Raw genomic sequence first — 10,747 nt, 5'->3', positions numbered from 1 at the left:
TGAGTATTTTTTTCCAATAAATTTTCTCTACCTCGAGTAGATAACAATTAAATTTGATCTTAGAATATACAAGAAAGAGCTCTTAATTCTCTAAATAATCATTTTAAGTAGAATTTTTACACTTAGACTTAATTTATACAGAACACTACGGACATAAGTTCGTGTCCAATGATTATAAACTAACCTCAAATAATATTACACCTCGAATTAAATTTCAGAGGTTATATCAACGAAAAGAACGGTGCACGTAGATTAACGATGAAATACTCCGACACAAAGAGAAAAACCATAGACCAAAGTAGCACCAAAAATATGCCTTGGGCAATATCTTAACCTTAAAGATTGCACAAGGAAATACTCTGTATTTTCCGAAATTTTCATTTCACAGTTTGTTTTCAGTTCTCGAGGATGGATCCGTCTCCTTCGAAGTGATCAAAATCCCCAATGAGCAATGCGAAAAGAATCTCGGTCGAAGGTAACTCAGCCAAAAGTATCGACTTTATCGCAATTTTGGTTATCCAAGGTCACAGATTCAATCCCAATCGGTGATTGCACGTGCGTTGTAGTAATAAAAAAGGTTAAGTAATGAAAACGCAGATCTCGAGCTTGGTCACTGGCACCTTAACGAAACAAGTACGTCCCAATTCCGTGACTCATCCTGTCTCTGCGACGATCGTGTTTTTGGTTATTCCCCGAGCGTGTCCCCCTCCGTCATTACATCCATTCATTCGTTATTCTTTCGAGATGCTGGGCAAATGGCAGCGCCGTAACTCGCCCGTTACTCTTAAAGGCACCATCCGCCTTCTGGCCATTTAGGGACTATGATCGCCGAATGAGGCGCTCGTTTAGCCATTCCCTCGCCGAAGATACCCATTGTCGGGTATCTTTTTGCGAGTCCCACTAGCCAGAAACGCGTGTTTTCTCGAAAAAATGTCACGCGACGTGGCTGCCCCTGGGGCCCTGTTGCCCTTTCTTCGTCGTTGTTTCACTGTTGGACTCCAGCTGGAATGCGTACTACCTCTGGGACCACCCCGATCGATCGACTCCGCGATTTTTCCTCGGTTCTCCACGGGGAATCCGGATCAATTTGGAAAAGTGGCTGTTTTTTTGTTTTACAACGAATTCCTCCTAGAAGGGTGTGGAGAGGTTTCTTTCGCGTTCGAATAGGTTTTGGAAAGTTGCACGACGTATTTGGCCTTGGTCGGGGTAAAGACAGGGTTAGGAGGACGAGTTTAAAGTGGTGATATGTACATCGCGCAAGTAATGTAGAGTCGACATAACCTATAAAAGTATAAAAGAACAAATAACGAAGTTTGAGGTAGTATTGAAATGAACAGGGTAAAAGAAATTTGGTAGATTGAGAATTTTTTGTTCGTTTTAGGTTAAGTCTGGATTAGGTTATTTAATTTAAATATGTAGGTAAATGCGTATCATGGCAAAGTTTTTGTTCTTCGTGATTTAGTTCGATCGTTAATGTATTTTACTGTGTTTTTTACCGTCGTAAAAAACGACAATTTTTTATCATCGAAAGTGTGACGAGCGCACGAGTTATTTGTTTAAGGAGTGCATTCCTTTCAACCTCGTAAGAATTAAACCATTCTCCGACAGATGGCGTCACCAGATCGTCGACAAGTTCCAAAGGTTTGTCTTGTGATTTTGGAGGAGAATTTTATGGAAATAAATTGCAGAAACCATAACTATCAGAGGAAAGAAATAGTTTAATCTTCAAAACGCATCTTTATTTATTACTGGTCTTCTTATTACATTTTAAATATTTTCAATCACAAATATAAAGGGTTTATTCTTGTAAAGGCAATTATTGTTTTAGTTTTACAGATTATTTTGCATATCTTCATCGGTTTATGTAAAATAACACATTAATACGTGGATTGATTTTCTGTACAATTTATTTATTTTGAAAACTCAATCGGTAACGTTTTCGGATAATCTTTCGTGCAGTTCTCTGTAATCTCGACTACTGACCTACGAGACTCCCAGACTTTCGACTTATCGAGGACGCAACGATCGATATCGTTCAAATACGAGTACCGTGTCGCAACCGTTTAAAATTTGAAGAAAAAAACAACTATCATCGAAGTATTTTTCGCGCCATTAAATTTCAATTAATTTTGCATATGAAATAATTACTTCGTTATCAAACATCGAGAAATAGTAATTTGAATTAAATGTTTCCCCTTATCGATCAGTGACTTCGTAACATGAGAAATCTTGAACGAGAAAACCCGAATAATTTTTCCAACGTAGTGAATTACGAAATACAGATTTGATACATTTAATCTCTAATATGTTCACATTACTTGAAATAAATTAACTTTCACCGTGGCATGTAATTGCAGTCACTTAGTTAAAGATTTCGCCCTATCGTTACGGTACAGTGTCAAATATCAACGAGATAAACACCAAACGGTCGGTGAGCCACGATTGAGAGAGAATTTTCTTTGGGTGAGACGACCATAATCGTTTCCTGGTTTCGCCCTCCAATCGCCTTCGCGTCCGTTGTCAAAAAGTACACAATCTTGGGGATTTTTTCTCGAGAAAAATATTCGACCTATTTTCTCGAAATTTTTGGTATTTATTAGCACACTTATAAAAACATTACACGAATATTTTGAGGTAACGCAATTTAACAATACACAAGTTATTAATAATTTCCGGTGTTGTGTCACAAATGGCTCACTACTTATAAATATTGAACATAACCTCACTTAGTATTAGAACAAAAGAACGACCAATAGTCCAACAACACATACGGACTGCTCCTAACCTCAATTCCGATTAGAATAAAAACTCTAAAACATATATCAATCGCTTGTGGTTCCCCGGGTAGACTTGGAGGATTATCGGAATATATATGAAAAGGATTCTTTCCAGGATTAACGGAGAGTCTCTAAAAATCGCGGAAGCATCTCGCTCGATTTCTAAGCAAAATCGACCAACCCGTCACCGTGCCTAAGCCCCGTAATTTGCTCGTCGGCGGTTAATCGAGGCTATTAAGTTTCCGATTACATCCGAGCCAATTTATCTCGCAATTTCGCGGTGATCGGCTCTCCTAGCGCGATCCACGGGTGAAAAAGAATCTACGGGCGCGCGGCTCGTCGCGAGCGTAATTGCTCACTCGCTGATAGGGGCAGGCGCATTACAGATACGAACGGGTTTACGAGAAACCGCGCGTCACGCGGACGCGAGCGTGCAAATGAACGCTGCCCGAGAGCGTGGGTCTTTCACCAGCGAAACGGACTGTCACGCTTTATGTACTCGCGACGAATCCTACGCGATCGCGGCAGCTGCAGCTGCGACACGCTCGGTGCCCGGTCTCCTGGTCTTCGGAACGTCCCACACGATGGAGGACGTCTGGCGTGCATACAATATCCGTTGCACTTTGTAGACGATATTTTTCAGCTGTCCGCAAGCGCTGTCGGGCTGGAGGTAGGTGATACGAGGTACACTGAGGCGGAGGTAGTCGATGTCAGGTCGTTTGGCTCCGACGTTGTCGATGTCAGGTCCTTAGGCTCGAGGATTTGGCACGTTTGAAGTCCTCGGGGTTGGGCCTTCCGACTTTGTAGATCTCGATGACAGGCTCGTTGGACCGAGAAGTATCTTTGGAGGGCCTCCGGAATCGAAAGATGTCGATGTTGAGTCGTTTGGGACTATGGTTGCCGATGTCAGGTCGGTAGAGTTGAGATTCGACAAGTTGGGAAGCTTAATGGTGGGTCTACTGACTTGGGGTAGCTTGGTGATAGGTTTACCGAGGTGAGAAATATCCATAGGTGTCTTCTGGGCCAAAAAATGTTGATGTCAGATCACTAAACTAAAGGGAGTTGCGATTAGGATTCATCGATATTGACTCTTCCAGCTTCAGAAAAGTCTATACCAGGTTCCTGAGTAGGTTGTTCTTGATTTCACGTCCCTCCATTTGAAATTTCCCAAATTAAAGGTTCTCAATCCCAAGTTTTTGAAATTTGGAACCTTTCGAATTACCAGCTCTCTATAATGATGTCCCTCGAGTTGGTAGTTGTCAATGTCAGGTCCCTCGAGTCGCCAATTATCAACGACAGATCCTTCGAATTAGAATTCAACAATATATCTCGTCCGTTGATTTGGGTGTCATCGATATCGGGTTTCTCGGGGTACACAGTCCTCATTATCGGGTCTCCACACTCAGGAGCTACTACATAATGTCGGATCTCTCGACTCTGAAGCCATCGATATCGAATGTCTTGAGTCAGACGTTGTCGGTATTGAATTTCTCCAGTCGGGGGGTCATCGATATTGGTTCTTTGGAGCCCGGGACTCCAGATTATTGGTGTCAAATCCCGCGTGACGTTGCATTAGACTTTAACATTCTACAATCAGAAATTACCCTATAACCTATCCTGTGATCTAAATACACTTGTATCCGACACAACGTTGCATCGTCTTTCAGGTACATTCTTGTATCAACGATTATTTCTTTTGTTGACACTGACATACATTTCTCATTATTCAAAATAAAGTTATCGAATAGAACAAAGAAAAAACCCCATTGTAAGTCCATTAACAATCTTTCCTCTCTTCTGGTCTGATCGACATGTGTTTCTCATCGTTCAGGATAAAGTTAGAAAATTGAATAAAAAACAGTTCTTCACTCTAGCTTTATGAACAATTATTTCTCCCTTCTAATCCAATTGGTATACATACTCCACCGTCCACGATGAAGTTATCAAACAAAATAAAAAATAGATTTCCTTTTCTATCTCTATCAACAATTTTTTCTCTTTTCTGGTTAAATTGGCGTATATTAATTATCAAATGGAGTAAAAAGTAGATCTTCGTTTCAGCTTTATTTTATACACAATTATTTTTTCTGGTAAAATTGAAGCGCATTTTTCATTACGAACGACGAAGTTATTAAATCTACCAGAAAGTAAATTCGCATTCTCGCTACTGTCAAGTTGACCGGGTCGATGCAACACGTTATCGAAGAGCGTCGAGAAAATGCTCGGCCATGTTGGAGTCTCCTAATTGAGATATAAGGATGGCCGGCCGTCTGGCCGTAAGAAACCCGTTGCAATAACCGCAATTTCGTGCGCGAAATTCCGCGACGCACTTCACCCCGGTGTAATTTCCATCGTTCACGGTTAAATCGTGCTACATTTCGCGGCGCGGCTTCGCTGAGACGCGAACGCTCGTAACCGTAACCCATAACCGAGTATCCATTCCCGAGGAACCGCAAACGCCACGTGAAATCCGATGCGATACGTGCACACCGCTCCTCGACAATGTATATTCCGCGCGCTTCGAGGAAAGAGGAGGAATCCGTCGTTGGAAACGCCGCGCTCGCTTTCTTCGGCTCACAATGACCAGCTACGACCATTAATTTTCAGCCGCGATCAACCTCCGCGTGCCCGCCAGCACGGTGCTTTGCGCACTTTCTCCTCTATGGTGCAGGTACGATGCATTTTCTGTCTCTGAAATACCAATTACGGAAAAATTGAACTGGATTATCGTTTCGAACGTGGTAATCTTGTATTTTAAGATAAATTGAAGATTGTTTAATTTTCTTTTTGTTTAAAATACACTTGCACGACAATGGAAATTAGTGGATGTATCTTCTCGTAGAATGGTGCATGTACGATGCACTTTTTATCTTGGAAACAACTATATCGTTGTTTCGAACGGGATGATCTTGTATTTTGTGGTAAATTAAGGATTGTTTAATTTTTTTGTTGGTTGGAAAATACTTGCACGATAATGGAAATTAGTGGATATATCTTCTCATGGAATGGTGCATGTACGATGGACTTTTGATGTCGGAAATAATTAGATCGTCTTTTCAAATGGGATAATTTTGTATTTTAAAGATAATTGAGGATTGTTTATCTTTCTTTTTTTTCACGAAAAGATATTTGCAGTACATTACAAATTAGTAGATATATTACATCGTAGAATAGTATAGGTCCGATGCACTTTCTCCCTCTGAGCGTCTATATTACATTTTATTGTCTTTTTAAATTTGTATCGCGATAAACTGAAAAACTTACCAACTGACGAAAAGTGAAAAGATTATTTATCCAAATTAGTTTATTTACCGAACGAATAAGAAATTTACAAAAATATAATCACTCTAAGCAATATCTACTATACTCTATCGTAACTCCCCGCTAATTTTAACTTTAACACACTGAAATAAACTAGTTCCGTACAAAATTGATACATCTACGAATAAATATTGATCTTTGACTATCCATTTTCCTCTATCGTATTGCCAGGACTTTTAAATATAATTTTACCATTTTCTCTACTATCGCAGCCGGAATAAATTTGTAAATTCCGATAGGGGCTCGCACCCGGAGCCGAAACGTTAATCCGGTGCATATTTTACACCGGTTGCAGCACCTGCACCGCCTCGAAACTGCCAGGATTTTACATAATTACACATTTTAACAATTTTTATAATTTTGTCCCGCCGCGCCACGGCACGTGAATTTTTGCTCTGTTCTCCGCCGATCGAGGCGATCGCGATCGCGGAGGGCCGAGGAGAAAACCGAACCCGGTTGAAACTCTTTCTCTGCCCCCGCCTCCGTTTGTCTGCACGGTCGTGCTGACATCGTTTTCGCGGCCTTCTGCTCTCTTTCTATTCCACCGTGTCTCGTTCAGTCTCGTCCGAACTCTGTCTCCTCCATTTTCATCCCACTGGAGCGAGAATTCGATCGATCGAATCAAGTTCAACGCGTAGGAGTGAGGTTTGCCTTTTTCTTGTTTTTTTTTTTTAGAATCGAGTCGTACACGTGGAAACAAATGTTTCGATACGTGTACACGGGATTAGTGGATTTGCTTCGAAACTCGGGGGGTGTGCATTTTCGAGAAGTGGAATCGATCACGATGATGATTTTCTTTTTTATGAAAGAAAAAACCAATCTTTTCAAATGTACATTTTGTTCTATAAAATTTATCCGAAGGGGATTTTCTTCGAAATATTTTATAATTGGAAAATTAATTTTTGCCTTAAAAAATCATTACTCCCATTCCCACTCTAGACAACTCACAACTAACCAATTATTCACAATTTTTGTTGTTTCATTACTGGCTCTATCATACGAAACAAAGTTCACATTTTCCTACGAAGAATTTTGCTGAAAACCGACCAAACTCTCTCTTTATCCCCACATCGAGAAACACCGTCAACAAAACGATTATTCTCCGTACGATCGTACGGACTTCTGGGCCACCCTGTGTACAAAGTACCAAGAAGACATTTTCGAAAGTTGCACGCACGGTGCACTTGCACCGCAACGCAGCCTCCGGTCTCTCCGTATCGTAGCCCTCCCCCCCGTCCCTCCTTTTATCCACCCCGGGGCTCTCGGGCCCTCGAAAGAAGCGATCGGGCCGGATTATCGTTAGCACATTTTTATCCTCGACATCGTTTCGGCTTTACGAACGTGCCGATTTAACGAGCGCCGCGAAGACGCTCCGTGTTTCACCGCGGCGAGCGTCGTACGCCCCACCCACTCTCATCCTCTCCACCGTGCCCGTTCGTTCGCTACCTATACGGAAACACCGCGCGGTAATCGGATACAAGTCGGCGCTCGGGAGCCGGGCAATTAGGCGCTTGCGCCCGACGTCGCCGGGAATTAAAGCGTTTTACAGTAATTCGGGGTTACAATATTGCGAGCGCGCGAGAGATGGGGAGGGGGAGAGGCACCGGTGGTACGCACTATAAACAGCGTTCGTTATTGGCGTTACCGGGCCCCCGCGCGGATTATCGCGATTAATGCCGTTGGCGTGCGCGAGGAGACGCCGAATAAAGGCTATGATAAAGTAAGTTGACGGGGGGAGTAAAATTCGTCGGCCCGAACGCGTGCAGCACTTAACTTTATCGCTTGAAATATTTCCTTCGCCTTCGCGCGTCCCGAACCGGAGGTGGGGAGGGCCGAGAACGGAAGGGTGGGGGGGGGGGGGTCGTTGCGCGGTGGAAACGGTTTCGTTTTTCGATATGGTGAGTCATTGTAACGCGAAGAGAAAGAAAAATCGGTTCAAGGTTCCGTACCAACGCGCCAGAGATCTGCTTTGTACCTTGAAAGCGACCGCGATCGAAGAAGAGGAAGGACGGTATCGCTGTGAAGGTTCTTGTAACGTGAAATTATTTTTTCCTGAACGATTCTCACAGTTTTTGGGGTACTGACGGGTTCAGTAGCCGTTGGTTCACCCTGTATATTATTCAGTGTGAGTAGAAGAAACCAAATATTCGCTCGTGGTTAGACTTCGTTCGATCGGTACGCTTTAAGCGCGCAGAAAGACGAGAAGAACCGTTAGAGAGAAATTATTGGGTCTGCGCGCGATGTTTTGGCCGCTCAAGGTCACCATGGATACGTTCGACCGTAAACTTTTAAACGGAAAGCAGGTGATAGGAGTAATCTTCAAAGAGAATTTGGAAGGAAATTAATTAACTAAACTCGGGTCTTACTCCCGCAATGCAATATTACAGACTCTTATCATCCCGACCTTATTTATCTGTAAATGTATACGCGCCTCTGATTAAGTGTCGGTCGTGTTCGACTTGATTCGCAGTCGAATGACCTTGGTTGTCTAATCGAGGTCGAGGTTACAGTTGGGAACCTAATGGAGTCGTAATTAACGGAAAGACAAATAACCAACAGTGTTAAGGAGACACCTTAATCGAAGAGGTATTCAATGGCGAGTGATTCTAGGTACTTCTAGGTTACCCGAGTGTATTTATCGCGAAAATATTCGGGCATCATAAAAGTATCGATACCATTCGAATATTTTATGTGAAATATTCTATGATAAGGCGAAGTGGAATACCTTGTACAGTAGGGGTGGGAGGAGGCAAGCACGATCTCGGGGAGGTAGTTCCTTTTCGGCCGCGTATCGGGAAACGTGAGAAGCGCTATAATATAATCCGCAACCGTAAAAACTCGAAGGTCTGGTCGATAGCTGTCCACGGTCGTGATAATGATCCGAGGCCGCTGGCTTTTAAGGGGACGGAACGAAATTCGCCGACCTTCTTTATTGTCGCGTTTCGGGACACCGAACGTGGCCCGTTCCTTTTTGACCGTTTTTAGGAAGGCGGCGAATGGCGCTGTCGCAATAAGAATTCACTGTGCATCACGTGACCTATAAGCGTCGCGATACGTTACGATTTCACTGAATTCTTAACCTCGAATAGGTATGTACCACCCATTGGGCCCAAGACCATTACACGAGTTATTATCGTTCGAGAAAAATACATTATATTCGCTAATTATCAAGTGGGGAGATGAATAAACAATATGAAAATAAATTCAAGATCATTGTTAATATCAAACACGCGTCAATATCATAGAAATAAACAGAACGAACATAACCTAGAAAATGTGAGGTTAGGGAAATGGCGGGAAAGATGCTATACATCGAAACGCGAATATTTCCATCGTTTAAAAATTACCCGATGTATCCGTCCATCAGGACCAATTTCTCGCAAAATTTTCATACTGATTTAAAATTTAATAATTGACAATTATTCCATTCGTCTACAAAAAGAAATCCCTCGACGTTTTAAACATTCCTCCAGGTATAATTTCTCTCTCGGGAGCCACCCAAAATAAATTGATCGAACCCACCGACCTCGTAACCGCGACCTCGTGTTACCAATTGCCCCCACCCGTGTCCACGTTCACCTTATCGACCTCCGTTTACCGCGACTCAACAAACATATAGTATTACCATACAAACTGGTAGCGCGAGTCTGCCCGGTAGCAAGGTTCGATGTTACGCGTCGATGTTGCATTAAGACGCTACGCCGCAAGCGTGAACGGGGCATTATCCTCGACAATCTCAAAAGGACGTAAACAAACCTCCGTGAGCAAGGGGCAGAGCGGAGAGGGGGATAGAACGAGTGCGCGCGCAAAACGAGCCGCATTACTCTCGTCAAACAGTAATTAGCGTGAACGTTTAAGAGTACGGGGTCCAGGCTATTAAACTTAAAACATCGTGGCACGAAAACACCTCCGCGGCGGGATCGATTATGCCAGACTTAACGTCGACGATTGGCTGCTAAACGATCGTCCTGGCATGGCGGACGTTTAAAAGATAATTAACGATCGACTCGATACTCTCCTTATACCCTTTCCTCTCAAACTCTCAAAGATCGTGATGTATGTTCTCCGCGCGGTTAGTACAACGCTAGGTCTTCGCACCGCTGTATCGAGGCGAGGTAAAGGTAATCGCGTTGAAACGAGGAAAGGTGAAGATCTCGCGCGAACATTTCGCGAGGTACACGACAAGAGTGGAGGGGGAAAATAAACCGAATCTCGTATACAAGGAGTGGAGAAAGACGGATGAGTGGGAGAGGTAACGGGTGTACTTATTGTACCAAACTTAGGTACGTATCTTGTAACTTGATATACCAATCTCGATATTTTTAAGAATACGAACTTTATACGGATGTAACTGTTATAGTGTAGTTAGGTATACCTTATAACTAATATACCAATACTATATGGTGTATCAATATTGTTAGGTACAACATTATACTTTATATTTGACATACCAATATTGTAGTTAGGTACACCATTATACTTTGTATTTAGTATACCAATATTGTAGTTAGGTGTATCATTATATACCAATGGTAGTCAGGTGTAGCATTATATACCAGTGATAATTAGGTGTTTAGTGTACCAATATCGTAACGAAGCACACCGTTATACTTTACACTTGGTAAACCAATATTGCAGTTATGTATACC

The sequence above is a fragment of the Ptiloglossa arizonensis genome, chromosome 4 (genome assembly GCF_051014685.1).
Source record: "Ptiloglossa arizonensis isolate GNS036 chromosome 4, iyPtiAriz1_principal, whole genome shotgun sequence".
Classification (NCBI taxonomy): Eukaryota; Metazoa; Arthropoda; class Insecta; order Hymenoptera; family Colletidae; genus Ptiloglossa; species Ptiloglossa arizonensis.
Note: the sequence above shows the minus strand (reverse complement) of the source record.